Genomic DNA, 5,576 nt, shown 5'->3' on the forward strand with positions numbered 1-5,576 from the left:
GGTTCCAGCTCACTCTATATCACATTCTCCAAACGTTCTTATAAAGAAATCTATTCTTCTATGGAGGCTTTAACCACTCCATTTAGTCGTTAGAAAGATAAATATAAACTGTTAATATTACGCTACCTACCTAACCTAGGAGATGCTAATGCATACTTAGATGCTTATTACATACTTAATACTGTTGAATTGATTTAGAGAAGCAAATAAATATCCCTATTTCTTACTAAGCAATACTTTTTCCATAGTTAGACTCGGTAAAACGAAGATCACCAACTGTCTTTGATTTGCTATTTATTATTGAATTATTAAAGGCCAGAACTGCAAGGAATTTTAAAGATAACTTTGTATCACTGTCAGTAATAGTTGAGGGAATTCTTCTTTTCTTTGTCACCCAGAACTTTATAGTAATCCATTCGTTTCTTCTTTCCTTCTTAAAAAATAAAAAAGACATTTCAGATGCTGACTATGATTATCCAGTACCAGAATCTCCTGGATGAAAAGTAAAATCTTTGCTTATGTAAGTGTGTCACACATCTTGATATTTTGTTGGAAGCCTTCACACTTTCCTTTGTGTAGACTTGAGGTTCACATAGTTTCATCTACTTTTCCAAAGAAGGTTGACAGGCAGGGGGCTATGTTCAGAGGGATTCTGAGGTCTATTCTGGATTCAGAGGGCAAGTGCAGCGTGATCTATTGATAATTGTGGTGGATAGAGGAGTGAGAAATAGCGTCACACTTCTCCCAAATTCGGCACCTCTGGAACAGGCTTAGGCAGCTTCAGGTGGGCAGTTCAGTATGTTTACTTTACATACAGACATTTAAACTATAGTTGACAGGAACACTTCTCATTATCAGCTTAAAACGCACCCTCCTTTAAGGATTAAAGCTTGGATTACTCCCCAATCCATAGGCGAGTTCTTATATTTATGCTACAGCTCTACTTTAAGACGCTCTTTCCTTAATTATTTTTCTATAACCTTCCTTGAACCATCGTCTTATTTCTCTAAGCCGAAACCTTAGTTTTCCCATAAGAATTAGTTCAATAATTCACAGATAATGGGTCCAAAGAACTTTCTTCTTTTTTTTTTTTTCTTAAAGATTGGCACCTGGGCTAACAACTGTTGCCAATCTTTTTTTTTTTTTTTTGTTTTTCCCCCCCCCCCCCCCCCCCCCCCGCCCCGTACACAGTTGTATATCTTAGTTGCACGTCCTTCTAGTTGTGGGATGTGGGACGCCGCCTCAACATGGCCTGACAAGCGGTGCCATGTCCGTGCCCAGGATCCGAACCCTGGGCCCCCGCAGCAGAACATGCGAACTTAACCACTCGGCCATGGAGCCGGCCCCTTCTTTTTTTTTTTTCAAAGCAGAGAAAAAGGGAGTTGAGGGGAAAGCAGAAACAAGCTTGCAACATTTGGAATATGGTTTATTCTTCCATTCTTATCATATAAATCCTAGGGCTTTGTCTGTCCTTTGGAATCTCAATCAGTGTTGTTTTAGTCCACTCGTGAGGGCTGAAATCTATTTAGTGGGATGTGGTGGCCATTTAAAAAGAAACGAAATAGCATAACATCATGTAACAACTTCATATAGGACAGGATAGAATAGAAAATAACAAGATGCATTATATATAAAAAAGGTTGTAGAATGAGCATTGTTTTCTGAAATTCTGTCTCAATTTTGATGTGTGTTTGTGTTTGTGCATGTATCTGTGTATGTTTTAGGGAACGTCAAATCTATTTCTTACTGTGGATTGCAGTCAAAAAAGTGTAGAAGATACTGATGTGAAGGGCATATATTATATGGAAAAGCCTCTTCTCTTTCCCCTCCTCCTCCCGCCCTGCCCCGGCCATAGCTGGGTAGCCAGAGAGCATCACTGTCAGCAACATTCACCCTGCGAAGGAAAGACAGTGACGCAGATCGTGTGCGGTCGTCAGCCTTGTGCTGTAGGCATGTGGACATCAGACAAACGCTGTTTTGATTTTGATTGCACCAGAGACCCTCCCTTTGAAATAGAAATTAGATGAAGGCTCTGTCCACCCACCCTCAGAGGCAGAAGGAAGCAAAGAAGGACACACGACGTATTTTAGACAACCACATGGAAGACTTGTGAGGCACAGTGAGTCCCAGAGGCGCACGCTGCAGTTCTCCGTTCTGCTGAGCCAGATGGAAGATAGTTTCCAATCCCATTTGCTGCTGAGACACGGAACCCAACAACACTCAGCTAGACTTTTGGTTCTGCCTGTGCTGCACGCTTGGAGGTCGTACACCTTGAAGATGTCTTTCTTTTTATTTTCTTTTCCTTTTTCTTTCTTTTTTCAATTTTTTCTTTTTTTGATGATGTCTATCCAGCTTCAGGCTATATCTTCTGTTCTTGACTTGTCCCTGAGTTAGGGTAGAAGCGTTGTGTCCGTGAACCTAATGCTTATTGTGGATAACTTTGCATGTATGTGTCTGAAAAGATCCGTTCCGGGCAGAGAGACTCCCACCTCCAGACAGCGGTCTTTGCTTTCTCATACGGACTGCAAAGAAACACAAACGCCACTCACTCACTCACTTTACTCAAGTGTAGTTTAAAACCGACTCTCAAGCATAATGGGATGTTACAGCCAATATTTATTTTTTTCCTTTCATTAGATAAATAGTATTAAATTGGGATCCTTGAGAAAATTGTACCGATGGTATCATATTTGAATGTATTTGGAGCTCAAGATTCACTCAGGCAAATTTTTATCTTATGCAAATCACCACCATTATGCAAATAAGAACATCCTCATTGCAGTGCATGTGTGAAACGGATGTTTGTTTTTATGATGAGGAATTACCCTCCCCAGTTGCAGTCTGCTGCATGGAGTCCAGAAACCCACAAGGGGCTCCTGTTTGTTTTCCAGACACTTTTGTTGGTTCCAGCATAAATCTATTTCCAACTTGGGCAATGTGGGTTCTCTCTTTATTCCCGGGTCTAGAATGGAAGTTTCTTTGTTGAAGCGTTCCTGGGGTTCTTCACTGTGGTTAGGAGTTAATACACAATAGCAGGTCTACAGCCAACTTGAAAAGCTGTCGCTCTTTGTGGTTAAGCGGGGAAGGTCTCTGCTTACCTTCAAAGTTTCCCATGTCCTTACTGAGAACCAAATGGCTTTTTAGAATCCCTCCAGCCAAGAAAGCAGTACAGAGCGGCGGATTACTTTACTGTACTGCTGAATGGTGTAGGCAAACTGGATAACATTAATAACAATAAATTATTAGCAACTCGTGCTCGCTGAGTGGACACTGTGTGCTAAGTGCTTAAAGTATGGTTTCCCATTCAGTCCTCACACAGTCCTTCGAGGAAGCTACTGTTATCATCTCCATTTTGTACATGAGGAAACTGAGCTCAGAGATGTTAAATAACTTGCTCAAGGTCACACAGCCAAAAAGTGGAAGAATCAGAACTGAGACCCAGTTTCCTGCTTCTACGAAGCCTACATCCCTTAACGGTGACTTGAACTCCAAAAGTTGCAGCCACTCATGCTGGATAAAGTAGGGGACCAACCTGTCCAGGAGAAGGCAGCTAAGGGAGGCACTGTGGTTGTGGTAGACGTGTGTGTAGTGCAGTGTCCACACAGAATGCTTGGCAGCCCATCTTGGCCGTGAGGAGAGGAGAGTCTGCCGTGATGTGCGTGGGTTGTGGTGATTGGTGAGACTGGAGAATGGAAGGGGCCAGCCAAGGGGAGCTCTGTCCTCGGCAAGAGTGAACAGGTGTCTCTGAGGAGGCAGAGGGAAGACTGAGACAAGAGGACACTTCCTCTTAGGGTTCCCAGGAAGACGGAGATAAGTAGAGGGGTGCATTGGCCCCCATGGCCTGACATTTTCTCAGTCCTAATATGCCCTTCCCCCCTTCCCAACCACCTCAGTCTCCCCCTCCACCTGCAGGTCTAGATCCCCAGGAATTTATTCCAGGCTGAAGAGGGACAAGCCTGTGGGTGGGAATCCCGACGGTCACAGAATGTTCGTTCCCCAGCTCTGGGATTTTCCCCACTTAGCTATCTTACCGGAGTGAACATTTCATTCTCAGCTGTCCAGCATCTTTGCACCTTCTTGGGAATGGCACCCACATTTCCCTGTTGGAAAATAACTGATGTCCCACTGGCCACTGTCCAGTGGACTGTAATCCAGCCAACTTACCCTTTCCAAGCCCTTTGGGGGAAGACCCCGGCTCCTTCCCTGGAATTCGAACCCCGACAGCTGTGCCAAGAAGACTGAGAGGGGATAACTTCACATGTATGTGCATTCATTCATTCATTCATTCATTCCAGAAAGACCCTGGAAAGATAATCAAATATTTCCTGCTACTGGGACCCACATAGGTCACCTTCTACAAGACGTGCCTTCCAGTCTTCCTGCTGGTTCTGTGAGCATCACATCGCTCCTGCTGCCTGAGCTCCGAGCACCGTGGTCAACACAAACCTTCTTCACAACCATCGGGGGGAGGTGGGCAAACTGAGCGGGAATCGGAGAAAACCACCGTGGGACAGGGTCATGTTATGTACCACCTGAACTTCAGGTGTTGAGGTGATCAATTAGGACAATGAGCCAAACCAAAGACAACAAACAAGATTTTATTTGCATGCAGTGATAGTACAGACAAGAGGCAAAAAAAAAAAAAAAAAAAAAAAATCAGACTCTTAATGTTCCATTTTTCCCACAGAAATGCATGGGGCAAGGGTCAGGCAGATCACCTGCTGCTGAGGACCCCCACACGAAAGGCTCCGGACTTTTGTTTTTGGAGTGAGAGGATGAGGGCAGGAGGAAGGAAGGGCTGAGGATGGAGGAAAGGGCCCCAAAAGGAGGCCTGAGAATGCAGACACCTTCCTAGGAACGCAGATGTGCGCATGAGCTCAGCTGGCCCGGAGGCCGAGTCCTTGATGCAGCTCCTTCCAGAAAACTGCCGAGCACGGACTGAGCACCAAGTCAGGTGCGGGGAGGGCAGCGATCCCCACGCGGCCTGTCAGTCGCAGCCTCCGAATGGCCTATGATGGGGCCAGAAGGAGCACACGGATGGTTTGGGTCAGGAGCCAGGCTGCTCACATTTCACACTACTAAGGCCCCCGTGGACCTTTAAATGCTATTTCTTAGAAGTAAAAGCCAGAGATGCTTTCCTACAAAAGTACAGGTCCTTCCTGACCTTTCTCCAGCGGGCTCCTTCCCTGCCCTTTGAGTGTCCTGCCCTAAGACGCACAGATGTGGTCTCTGTGTACGGGTTCGCCACCTCAGTGTGAAGGGTTTGAGAGACACGCGTGTACAAAGAGTTGTGAAGGAAGTCAGAGAAGGTGGGTTTACAAGGACCGTGGGGACCCATGAGGTCCTTGGGTCATGGATCCACCCCAGCCATCTCCCATCTGTGTCACTGAACTCAAAATCCTGATTCCTGGGGGAGACCACTGGGTGCCTTCAGCCTGGGTCGCTGACTGCCGAGTCCAGGTGTGCTGGGGAGGGAGGGTCCTCCGAGGAAAACAGGCGCTGCTCTTGGAGGAGAGGCGGCCGTGCTGGTCAGGCACACAAGGCAGCTGCCCTCTCAGGTCCTCTCCACGGGTGCC

Source organism: Equus quagga, chromosome 15 (assembly GCF_021613505.1).
Source record: "Equus quagga isolate Etosha38 chromosome 15, UCLA_HA_Equagga_1.0, whole genome shotgun sequence".
Lineage (NCBI taxonomy): Eukaryota > Metazoa > Chordata > Mammalia > Perissodactyla > Equidae > Equus > Equus quagga.